The sequence below is a fragment of the Saimiri boliviensis genome, chromosome 3 (genome assembly GCF_048565385.1).
Source record: "Saimiri boliviensis isolate mSaiBol1 chromosome 3, mSaiBol1.pri, whole genome shotgun sequence".
Taxonomy (NCBI): Eukaryota; Metazoa; Chordata; class Mammalia; order Primates; family Cebidae; genus Saimiri; species Saimiri boliviensis.
The window spans coordinates 23776671-23790081 of record NC_133451.1 but is presented as its reverse complement, the minus strand read 5'-3'; the positions used below and the strand labels follow the sequence as shown (position 1 = coordinate 23790081).

The 13411-nt window shown below is 42.1% G+C and overlaps 1 pseudogene; it reads right to left on the bottom strand.

Annotated features, from left to right (window-relative positions):
- Positions 1–3112: 3112 nt before the first annotated feature.
- On the bottom strand, positions 3113–4152 carry LOC101046623 (heterogeneous nuclear ribonucleoprotein A1-like 2; annotated as a pseudogene).
- Between the last annotated feature and the right edge of the window lie 9259 nt (positions 4153–13411).

Sequence of the window (13411 nt, the reverse complement as noted above, 5' to 3'; positions counted from 1 at the left end):
TTCCACCTTCCAGGCTCAAGTGATCGATCCTCCCACCTTAGCATCCCAAGTAGCTGGGACCACAGGCACATGCCACCATACCTGGGTAATTTCTTTCTATTTTTGGTAAAGATGGGAGTTTCACCATGGGAATTTCACCATTTTGACCAGGCTGGTCTCAAACTCCTTTGCTCAAGTGATCTGCCCTCCTCAGCCTTCCAAAGTGTTGGGATTGCAGGCATGAGCCACCACACCGGACCTGTTTTTGTTTTCTTAATTGAAGCAAAATGTATACAACATACAATTAGCCATTTTAAAGTGTACGATTCAGTGGCATTTAATGCATGCACAATGCTGTGCAGCCACCACCACTCTTTAGCTTCAAAACTTCATCACTCCAGAAACATGAAAAGCAAAATTACCCACTAAATAATTGCTCCTCATTCCCTTTCCTCTGTTCCCTGGTAATCGCTCATCTGTTTTCTGTCTCTGTGGATTTGACTATTCTGCATATATTACATAAAAGGAATCATACAATATGTGACCTTCTGTGTCTGACTTCTTTCACTTAGCATAATGTTTGTGAGGTTCATCCAATTTGTAGCATTCACCAATACTTCATGCCTTCTCATGTCTGAATATTATTCTAGTGAATGTCCATATCCCCATTAATTTATTCATTCATCCACTGATGGGCAGTTAGGTTGTTTTTGCTAATTGGTTATTATAAATAATGCTTCTACAAACATTTGTTTTCATGTTTCTGTGTGGACATATGTTTCCACTCCTCTTGGGTACATATATGGTAATTCTATTTTAAGTGTTAAAGAATCCAGAGACTTTTTTTTAATACACAATAATTTCCCCTGTTTTTACACAATTGCTTGCATCCCATCCACATTGTGCAGCATTTTGCTTTATTCACCTGAAAGTGGGTTTTAGAGATCTTTTCGGTGGTGCACTAGTGAATATTTAACAACTGGCTCTTACAGGTTGAGCTACGCCCTGATTTATACCATTTATAGATTTTCATAATGCAACTCTCACCACAGCAAATTTCAAGTTGTTGCTGACTGCAAAATTAAGAAAAGACACTAACAATCAGCCCTCGTGAACTGGCCCAAACTGGCTGTAGCACCGTACCGGATCGTTCGGTATCAGAGCATGAAGAGCTGCCTCATTCTCCTTTACGTGTGCATAGCATTGCCATTTTTGGAAGTGCTATAAATTTTTAACCTGTCCCTGATGGCAGACAGTTAGGTTGTTTCCAGTCTTTTACTTCCACAAACCAGGCTTTAACGGATAACCTTGGGTGCACGTCACTTTGCTCATGTGCAAATATAGAAGTAGACATGGTTCCATGACTTCATAAGAATCACCATGGGAGGAAAATCTTAAAAGGCAATTTATTACTTCATTGGACAGTCATGACTGATAGCAAGAATTCCATGCAAAGAAATAATCATTTTTGCCCCAGCTTCCTTGCAAATAAAATGGATATAAATGAACTAGCCACTTGCCAACACCAAAGAGTTCTCGTAAAACTTTGAAATGAAATTGAAAAATATGTTTTTCTTTTAAAGATAGGAATTTCTGTAAATACAAAGTAGCAAGGTCCACATTTAGTAACCTAAAGAGCTTTCACAAGTAGGTTGGTAGGGAAAAAGTGCCTGTTCCCAGGACACTGTGATTCTGCTCTAGAGTTTCATGAAGGTGAGATTCACAGCAAAGGAATTCAACAGCTGATTAGGAAATAGGGTAGTCAAAGAACTTTAGCCCAGTTCTTATTTAGATGCTTTTTTATAAAGCAAGGAGCTCTAAGACAACGCTTCTCAATTGTGCTTGTACAGATGCTCCTCAACTTATGACGGGTTATGCCCAATAAACCCATCATAAATTGAAAATATTGTAGGTCAAAATGCATCTGGTTACATTCTTATAAACCCATGTAAAGTCAAAGTACTGTAAGTTGAACCACTGTAACTCAGATGGTCCTCAATTTACAATGGAATGACATCTCAATAAACCCATCGTAAAGTCAAAAAACTGTAAGTCAAAACAACATAAGTTTGAGACCATCTGTGCTTTAGAATCATCTGGGAAGCTTTTAAAATCTTGGTACCTAGGCCACAGCCAGATTAATCAAACTGGACTGTGTGGAGATGGGGACCCAGGCATCTGTATTTTTTAAAGCTACCCTGGTGATTCTACTGTTCAGCCAAGGCTGGGAAGAGAATGTAAGAAAGGAATCAAATTAGGGAAATAGGGAAACACATTTGTCAAGATTCTCTGGAGAAACAGAACCAGTAAGATGTGTGTGTGTTTGTGTTATGTGTGTGTGTGTGTGTGTATGTACACACACATATATAATTTACATATATATGTATGTATGTATGTATGTACATACATACATATATGAGTTTTATTTTAAGGAATTGGCTTACATAATTATGGAGGCTGGAAAATCCAAAATCTGCAGAGTGGGCCTGGAGGCAGGAGACCTGGAGCCATGAAGAATTAATGGTGCATTTCAAGTCCTGAGGCCATCAGGTGGGGACCCAGGGAAGAGCTGATTTTGCACTTCCATCTTAAAGCTGTCTGCTGACGAATTCTCTCTTGTTCAGGGAGGTCGGTTTCATTTGGGACTTCAACTGATGACATAAAGCCCACCCATCTTATGGAAGGAAACCTGCTTTACTCAAAGTCTCCTCATATGTTAATCTCATAGAAAAACACTCTCACAGAAATACCTGGAATGATGTTTTTTTTTTTTTTTTCTTTATGTGTTTGTTTTTAAAAGACATATTTATTCAGCATCATGATCAGACTATTACATTTAGCAATTAACAGCATGGGTGCAAAAAAGAAAGTCTACATTTAATGCTTTTTGTTGGAATGCTTTATGCTTTCCACAGAACAGAAACTAAAATAACGTATTATGTAACTAATCACAAATGCAGTCCTTGAGGTTTTTGCTCATACACATGAGTATTGTGTAACACACGTCTTCTTTGTGACAGCTAGGCCCTGCCACCACTGTGCTCGGCTGAGTTCACAAATCTGTTGTAACCTGTGGCTTTCCTGTCACCTCTCTGGCTCTCCTCTCCTGCCGAGCTTTGTTTCCTGGCAGTAATTAAAATCTTCTGCCACTGCCGTAGCTACTGCTGCTACTGAAACCTTAGTTACATGGTTTGGCAAAGTACTGGCCTCCACTGCCACAGGGGCCAGAGCTTCTGCCTCCGTTTCCTCCCTTCATGGATTCAAAATTCGAAGACTGATTGTTTTAATTGCCAAAATCATTGTAGCTTCCGCCGCCTTCAAAACTGCCTCCATCATTACTAAATTCCTTATAGCCAACCCCACTGCCACCATATCCACCACCACCACGGCTGCCACCAAAGCCAGCAAAACCACTGAGTTTCCTCTATGACCAAAGTTGCCACTCCCCCCACAACCACCTCTATGACCCCACCAAAGTTGCCAGAACCATTTTGACTTCTTTGGCTGGATTAAGCACTGACAATCTCTTGTGTGACGGGGCTCTCCGCACTTCACAGTTGTAGCCATTCACAGGATGGCTTTTCCAAAGGACAGTCTTATCCATGGAATCATGGTCTTGAAAGGTTACAAAAGCAAAGCCCCTTTTCCTGCTACTGCCTCATTCAGTTATGATTTTAATCGCTTCCATTTTCCCAAACTGAAATAATCTCTTAGGTGATGTTCTTCAGTGTCTTCTTTAATACCACCAACAAATACCTTTTTCACAGTTAGGAGGACACCTGGGCTTTGAGAATCTTCTCTTGAGACAGCTCTCTTCGGTTTCACAACTCTTCCATCCACCTTGTAGGGCCTTGCATTATTCATGGCTGCCTCCGCCTCCTCCGCGATGGCACTGGTGACAAACCCAAAGGCCCTGGAGCTCTCAGTGTTTGGATCTCTCAGACCACACAGTCCGTGAGGGTGAGCCTTCCCCATTGCTCAAAATGGCCCATCAGACTCATCAGTTGTTTCAAAGCTCAAGCCCTTGATATGGAGCTTCCACACCTGTTCAGGCTCTTTAGGAGACTGGCTTAGACATGACGGCAGTGGGAAGAGAGACTTTAATGATGCGTCCTCTGGAACATCCCTGGGAAGAAAGCCAGAATAATGTTTCACCACATATCTGAGCACCATGGCCCCACCAAGTTGACACATAAGATTAACGATCACAATTTAAGTTGTTTGGAGAAATGCTCAAAAACCTCATGTTTAGTGAGTGAAGACAGAAGTTTGGTAGTTATTTGAAATTGTGCTTCTCTTGTTTGGTTACAAACAGAGATTCTCCGAAATTCCCCCACAGCTCCCCCAAGATGAGTCTTTTACTTTGTCATTTGTAAACCCTGTTCCCAGAGCCCACAGATTTTATTAAAATTAAGGATTATGAGAAGATAAAGTGTTTTTTAAATTTTCATTATCTCTGAATTGGATGTTTTTATTAGAAGATTATCAACTTTTTTGTCAGTGGGTGCAAGTGTTATAAAATGTGCAAAGAGATTCATTTTAAGTTATGAATATATCTTCTTAAGAAAATATGATTCTGTCCTCTCAAAAGAACCCCAGTGTCCAAACCCAGACCTCACAAAGATGGGTGACAAGAGTTCTATTGATCTCATAGGAAGGAAGCCATGATTTATTGGGAAAATTCTGGACAACCGAATTATCCTTTCTCTCCTTTATAAAAGAGCTTTGGAGGCTTTCCATGTCACCAGCAATAGGGTTTGCTGTCTTCCATTTATGATTGGAAATTTTATTTAGAATTCACTTTTTGTGAGCAGCTGGCCATCAAGTTGCCTGGATTTCCTGAGGTGTTTCATCTCAGGTAACAGGTGAAAACTTAAGCCCTTTGGCTAATCAGCAGTCTCAGCTCTGCACGTCCAGCTGGCCTTGCATCCTCTCCCCTGGTTCAGGCTCTAGGTTCAGAGTGCACACTCGAAATATTCTGTCCAGTGAGAAGGCCCAGGCAATGTGGAATAAGCAGGGGGTCTGAGGACTCACGCTAAGCTTCTCACAGTGGCCACATGCAACACTGTTTCCCAGGGATCTTAGGTTCTGCCTGGAGCCACTTTTATACTGGAGAACCAGCTGACTGGTAAAGCGGGGACTGCTGTGAGTCAGCAGGAAATTGAGTCAGCCTCATTGATTTGGAGTAGGAGGGTGTGGGCTGAGTTTGTGGGGACCCTGAATGGGTTTTTGTGGTCACGAAGATAGCTTCCTTTTACCAGCTATGAATTGACTAGCAACCATGCAGGCTCAGAAGCAGAAGAGTTTGTTAAAGGTAAGACAACCTTTTGACAGATCGCAGCCCTGAAACAGGAACTGTGACATGTGGATCTGCCTTGTTTTAGAGACTCGAGGAAATGGGACAATGGCAAGGGGTCTTTCCCACATGGCTTCGCTGCTTACACAAGAGGGCACATGGGAAGAGCTATCCAAGCATGAGAGACAGCCTGACCCAATGTGGTGCTGTACTCCTATCCTGTTCCCTGCTAAAATTCAGCAGAACCTCGGTTTTCTGTGTAAAACGGTTCAGGAATGACATGGATGTGAGAACCCTTCTGCTGTGTTTGGTCCTGGTTGTGTAGGCAGGACTGGTATGCACTAGTCCCAGATGCTCCTGTTGTTAAAACATTGAAATATTTTCAGACAACCTGGTAAACAGACATTGACTCAAGCTCTGCTTGCTTCCCAACTGTCAGCTACCCAGCTTTTCTTCTGGAATCTCATGAGCTTCCCCAGATCCAGAAACTAAAGGGTTAATTCCTGGCACAGTGGGGCATCCAGAAAATCTGATTCACTCTTTCCCTTGGAAAAAAAAGAAAAAAACAAAACAAAAACCCAGTAACAAAACCCAGAATTCAGAAAAATTGGGGACAAAAGTTCTACCATTCTCAATAGACAGAAATTATAGTTTGTTGGGGAAATGATGGAAAACCCAAATACCCCTTATCTCCTTTATAAAGGGGCTTTGGAGAGCTTTCATATTACCAGCAATAGGATTTACTTTCTTCCGTAAATGATCGTAGGCTTCAGCACCAGGGCCAGCTACATCCTTTTGGATTGGTCTTGGACAACACAGAGGTGGTTAAACACAGCAACCATCCCCACTGAGTGTGGACGTGTGTGTTCTGTTAAATGAAAGTGTCGGGCTAGTAACCCAGGGCCACACTATGTGGCCCTGCTCACATAGTTAGCAGAAAATATCCCATCATTCCATCCAGTGAGTTCCAGTGGTTTCAGTGCTTTGGGCATCTCTCTCACGTATTTGGGCACAGACTCTTGGGTTCTGACACTTGGGTCTCTTCATACCACCATATGGTGCCTCTGCCCGCAGTGAATTTCTTCTGGTGGCCTCACTGCTACCTGCAGCCTGACCTCAGGGAGGGATTGCTGACCTCCTTGTGTCTACTTAATCTCACTCTTGGGAAGGCCCATCCTCTTGCTTGCCACAGCAAATCAGAGACCAGGGTGTCATTCTTGTTGAGAACTAGGCTGGGTGTGGGAATAATGGCAGGAACGTAAAAGCCAGGTAAAAACTCACAGATTTGATGAACTTAGGTCTATCCCAGCATTTTTGCAGTTCAGTTTCCTAGACTGCATCCTGCTGGCCACTTTGGGGCTGGGCTGGGGTTCCCTGAGCAGCTGTCAGAAGCACCCCAGATGTCTCCACACCTTAAAGTCCAGGCCAACCTCCAAGAAGAGGAAGAGCTTTTCTCACCTACCTCTAGAGCCCAAGACCAAAAGCTTGGTCCAAATGAAATAACACCAAACTCGGTTTCTCTTCAAGGGTTCAAACATTTTGCAAAGGTGTCAGACCTGGAGTCATCCAAGTACAGAATAGTTTTCAATTCCCATTTATCGCAATGGTGGAAATATATTATTATTTCCATTTGTCGAAGAGAAGCTGAAGCCCAGAAATGTTTAACAACTCAACTAAACTCACACAGCCTGTAAAGCTTCTCAGGCCTTGTACCTGGATGATCACTCCAAAATCCACACTTTTAACCGCTACATAAAGCACTTTTCTCATGGGGATGTGGAGAGTTCTTTAAAGTCTTTAATCGTCAACAAGTTGCAAAAGCATGAAAGGCATACGGAGCTTCTGAGTTAGGCATGAAGGCAAGCTTGAAGGGCTTTAGTGGGTTTCACATGAAGCAGAAGCCAATAACAAGAAGCTTAGAAGAGGATACATCAGTGGAATGCTTTTGAAATTTCTGGGTTAACTTTTGTACCTTCTTACCTGAGATGCCCGGACAGGTGGCTTCAGTCACAGCACTTGAGATCTCGAGTTCCTCAATTGCCCTGTTCCTGCTAACATTATCCACACACAGCTGTTTAAGATCAGCAAACACAGGTGCAGTGGCTCCAACCAGCTCAGTGTTTTCACAGCACCTTGATCTGCCACGTTCTGTAGTTCCTTCTGTATCAGGCATCTTTCCATTGTGATAAAGCTCCATTTGGGCTGAGTATGTTCTTCCCAACTGATCTTTTCCAATCAAATTTGTCATTGTTATATTTCTTCCTTCTATCCTTAAAATCTACACATCAGCTTTCTGATTTACTTACTGGCACCACAAAAATGCCCTTATGGATTCCAGGTAATCTCTTTGGTTCCCCATGTAGGTGAGAAACTATCCCCAGACTGAATCCTTTGAGGACAGGAAGCATGTCTTAATCATCTGTGTCTTTTTCTCAGCTCCTGGCACTGCACCTGCTGTAGACACGTTGGAATTTCTTTACCACCCACCTCAAGTCCATCTCATGGCAACTCAACCATTTCTGTGTATCTCTGCTATGCAGAGATGGTAAGAAGCAAATCATCCTTGTCCCCAAAACAGGCTTCTATTTCCTGAAATTTCAGTTAACCTTCTTTTCAATATTTCGCTCATTAGGCAAAGAGACAAGTGTGATTTTCCAAAACTTTTTTCTTGCTATTCATGGAAGCCAATTTTATATGGTGGCATATGCACTGGGCCAGACACCTTTAAGGAAACTTATTGACAGGTGTAGAGGATTCCTGTGGACCTCTTTGGGAGGCCATGTGCTGTCTACCACAGGCAGAAAAGGTGCTACGTGACACAGAACGTCCTATTGTGCGAGAAAGTAAAGAAATGCTCAAGAAATGATCAGGGTATGCAAAAAAGGTTACCACAATCAGCTTGAAAGACTTTGTACCAGTTTTCTAGGGCTGCCATAACAAAGTATTGCAAGCTGGGTGACTTAAACAGCAGAAACTTGTTTGAGCACTGTTGAGGAAGCTGGAGTCCAACATCAAGGCATCAGCAAGATTGACCACTCTTGTAGCCTCTCTCTGTAGCTTGCAGATGGCTGCCTTGTTTCTGTACCTTCACATAGCCTGCCTATGTTAATGCATTGAGGGAAAGAGGAGAGATATTTGGTGTCTCTCTTCTTATAAGGACACCAATCCTCTTGGATTAAGGCCCCACACTTATGACCATATTTAACCATAATTACATCTTTAAAGGCCCTATCTTCTATTATAAATCATTCTACTCTAAAGACACATGTACACATATGTTTATTGTGGCAATGTTCACAATATCAGAGACTTAAAACCATCCAAATGCTCATCAATGTTACACTAGATAAAGAAAATGTGGCACATATACACCATGGAATACTATGCAGCCATAAAGAAAGGATGAGTTCATGTCTTTTGCAGGGAAATGGATGAAGCTGGAAACCATCATTCTCAGCAAACCAACACAGGAACAGAAAACCAAACACTGCATGTTCTCAATCATAAGTGGGAGTTGAGCAATGAGAACATATGGACACAGGGAGGGAAATATCACACACCAGGGGCTGTTTGGGGGTGGGAGATAGAGGAGGGATAGCATTAGGAGAAATACCTAATGTAAATGATGGGTTGATGGGTGCAGCAAACCGCCATGGCACATGTAAACATATGTAACAAACCTGTATGTTCTGCACATGTACCCCAGAACTTAAAGTATAATAAAAAAAAAAAAAACTAAAAAAATAACTAAGTCCTTATCTTCAAATGCAGTTATTGGGGCTTAGGGTTTCAACATACACATTCTGGGAGGAACAGAATTCAGTCCTTGACAGGCCTCTGGATCTGTACTGGGATCCAGGTCCTGCTGTGTGAGCAAAAGCAGGTCAAGAAAGCTCTCCAGATACAGCAGGTGTAGGGAAGTCTGTGTGTGTAGAGTAGAGCATCTGAGCATCTGACAATAGCACTTAGCTTTAAATTCCACCTTGCTGGAGTGATTGAATGCAAGCACATTCTGTTTGGACAGATCTGTACCACTTTTCAGTTTCAACATTTGACCTATGTCTCCTACTAGTTGTTTCCCAGGGAAAACAGAATTTGATGGCCCTGGAACGTGTGAACCTACCTGGGTGTCTTGATCCTGCAAATAAGAGACAACACTTTGGGGCTTCTTCATGGCCTTTATTAGTCATATAATATGATTTGACATGGCATATGCTATCCCTGTGCTTCACCACTCAATCCATCTTCACCACAGCCAGGGTACCTTCATATCCAACTGGTCATGTTCTCAATGTTCCCTCTCACCCCCAAACCCAACTTAAAGTGATCCTCATGGCTATCCCAAAGATAAACTGTAGATAAATGGAGCAGAGGTTATAAAGCAGAAGCGTGGAATCACTTAGAAATATGTTTTCTTTTCTATCATTCATTCTTTCTTTCCTACTATAAAATAAATGGAGAAAAAATCATCTTCAATAATGAAAAAATACAATATTTTTTGCATTTCTTTGCAATGTTTTCCATATGTCCATTCCTGAATGCTACTTTCAATCCCAGGGCATATGCAATTATATATTCTGCTTTTTATCTCTAACCTTAGAGAATTTAATATGGTGTGTGGCAGTTTTAAAACATACTCCTGCAAATTGTTTGTCACCCATCTATGGAGGGTGAGATCTATGTCCCCTACTCATGAATCTGGGATGACGTTGTGAGCACCTTATAACCAATAGAATGCAGCAGATGTGACACTGTTTTTAACTTTCAAAACTGGGTCAGAAAAGATCATACAGCTCTTGTCTGGTTCTTTTGGGATGTTAGCTCCAGGGGAAACCAGCAGCATGGAAGAAGGCCAGGTGTCCTGAGAGCGCTGTGCTGGAAAGCCCACATGGAGACACCGAAGACGGCCCAGCTGAGCTCACAGCCGACAGCAGCGTCAGCTCTTAACCATGCACATGAGCCATCTTGGACATCCAGGCTGGTCAAGTCATCCAATGTTTGCAGCCCCAGCTGACATCTTCCTGCAACTGCGTAAGTAACCTCAAATGAGAATTGCTCAGCTGAGCCCTTTTCAAGTTTGTGGTGCACAAAATTATGAGTAAAATAAAATGGTTGTTGTAGGCCACTACATTTAAAGACAAATTCTCACACAGTAATAGTAACCAGAACGAACTGTGGTACTGGGAAATGAGGGTCCGCAGTAATAGGAATCTAAACCACATGCCATTGGTTTTGAGACTAGGCAGGAGGTGAGGGCTGGAACGTAAGCTGAAACCTGATGGGGCTTGAGAAGCGCAATGTCAGGAAGGGCTTAAAGGAAGGTGAGGGAAATGTTACAAGTAGCTAAAGAGGAGGAGACCATGGTTATATGGTAGTAGAAAGTTTAGCAAAACTATCACCTGCTGTAATGTGGTAAATAGAAAATGTACTAAGGAATGTGATGATCTAGCTAAGAAAATTTCCAAGCAGAGTGTAAGATGCCATCTGGCTTCTTATAATTGCCTATGATAAAATGGAAGTAGAGAGAATAAACAGATAAACTTTAAAAACCAACGATTTCATTTTCAAAGGAAATCTGAAAGAAATACAGAGGGCTCAAGAGAATATTTTCCGTCAGCAAAGAATTCTTAAAGGAAGAAGGGACCTTTGGGAAAAGACCAAACCCAGGGCTCTTTCAAGAAAACACCATCAAAGGGTAAAAATGAAGCCAGAGGGGTAATTTTAAAACATCTTTTTTTAAATGATATCAAAAGGATTTAAAATGGTATCTCATAGACATGGTCAGCTAGATAAAATGTATCTAAGAATCTTAAGATCATGCTTTGTAGTAGACCATCCCTCTTAAATCATAGAGCTTCTAGTCTCTGAAAGATGTTGCAGCTTATAGAGAATCAAAGATAGAGAAGAGTCTGTCCCAAAGACCATAAAGGGTCTTTGTCTAATGAAGAGACTCTAGTAAGATTCATAAAAGCTGACAAAAATTTCAAGGGAATTATACTGGCACAAGAAACATCATCTTGGTCTGAAAGAGACAGAAGCAGCACAAAATAAAAGCAGTTCGGATCCACAAACTTCCGTGGGAAGGAAGCCAAATGAGAGCGCCACCTAGCTGCACTCGCGGGTTATTTCTTATGAAAAAGGAAGGATGACTCAGAGGGAAAAACCGAGAGCCTAGATCAAGGAGCCAAGAATCTAGGGGAGCGATTCCCTAATACAATCAGTACAAATAAGTACTGATGAACAAACCCCTACGACGATTAGTGCAAACCAGTACCAGAGAATCTGTACTGATGTACTTAATACATCAATACAATCCATAGTACTGGATGACATGAACCAGGAACTGGTGACAGGTACCCAGCAGTATTTCAAGTTTCTCTGGACTAGTGACTGCTCTGTGCTTGCCATCCCTTCCTTTTTGAATAGGCGTGTCTAGGTTATTTATTCTAACCCTTGATCTCTTTAGTCCTGAGATCTTCAGAAACTTGAGCAGATTCATTTACACCTGGACCTGACTGAGGTGATGAGATCTGGAATGTCCAGCCTGAGCCTGATGCTGTAATAGTTGAGCCTTTGTGATGTCTTGATAAGGGAGAGGGTATGTTGCATGTGGGAGGAATGCAAATAAGACTGGAGCAATTTTAAAACATGTCTGTAATTCCTCTGGCAGTCCTGCCATTGATGGGTGGAGTGTGTATCCCCTCCCCTTGAATTTGAGCCAACATTAATGACTCACTTTTAACCAGAAGAATACAGGAGACATGACACAGCATAACTTTCAAGATCAGATCAGGAAAAGCTATGAGGCTTCCACCTGGTGCTCTTGGGACTTTACCTCTGGGAGAAACAAAAACCCTGTAGAGAAATCTGATTATCCTAAGACTGCTATGCTGGGGAGACTGCATGTAGGTGCTCTGGTTGACAGCCCAGCTAAGCTTCCAGCTGAAACTGCCTGCCTGTCGTGTGAGTGATCCATCTCGGATGACAAGCCTCGTCATGCCATTGGACGACCACAGCCCCAACAGAGATCGGAACACAGTACACGCCAGACTCCAAGTAAGAACTTCCCAACCTTTTGAAATGTCTGACTCATAAAACTGTGAGCAAACAAACATGACTGGTTTAAACTGCTGTGTTTTTTGGTTGTTTTAGTTTTGAGATACGGTCTCTCTCTGTTAGCCAGGCTGGAGTGTAATGGTGCAATCATGGCTCACTGCATCCTCATCCTCCCCAAGCTCAGGTGATCCTCCCACCTCTGCCTCCCATGTTGCCAGGACTACAGGCATATGCCACCATGCCTGGCTAACTTTTGTATTTGTGTGTGTGTGTGTGTGTGTGTGTGTGTGTGTGTGTGGAGATGGAGTTTTGCCATGTTGCCTAGGCTGGTCTCAAACTCCAGGGCCTGAGCAATCTTCCAATCTTGGCTGTCCAAAGTGCTGGGATTACAGGCATGAGCCACATTGCCCATGCTAAACTCCTATGTTTTCTAGTATTTTTGCTATGCCCCAATTATAACTAGAATATATTGTTACATAAATATCCTTTGAATTATATAGCTGCTTTCTGATTTTTTCTTCTTCTCCAATATAGGTAATGAAAACAATCATCTTCCTTGTTTTCCTTCTTTTGGATTATTTCCTTAAAATAACTTTCCAAACAAAGAATAATCAAGTGACCGAGTATGAATATTTTCATAATTTCTAATTCATACTGCCAAATTACTTTCCTAACAGATAGTACCAATTTGCCACCAGCAACTTATGATATAGAAGTTTTACTGCAACTTCACCAGTTTGGGTATTATCTTAAACCATCACTTAAAAACATCACAAATTCAAAAGCTCTTCTGGTGGACCTGTTGTAAAATTCCAGTACTCTAATCTTAGGAGGGAATCTACACTAGTTGTAGCCATGGAATCCTCTCCTACTCAGCTCAGTCTAACACAACCCTTTACTATCTGGCTAGTGCTTTTTTTTGTTGTTGTTGTTGGAGACAGAGTTTCGCTCTTGTTACCCAGACTGGAGTGCAGTGGTGCAATCTCAGCTCACCGCAACCTCCACCTCCCACCATGCCCAGCTAATTTTTGTATTTTTAGTAGAGATGGGGTTTCACCATGTTGACCAGGATGGTCTCGA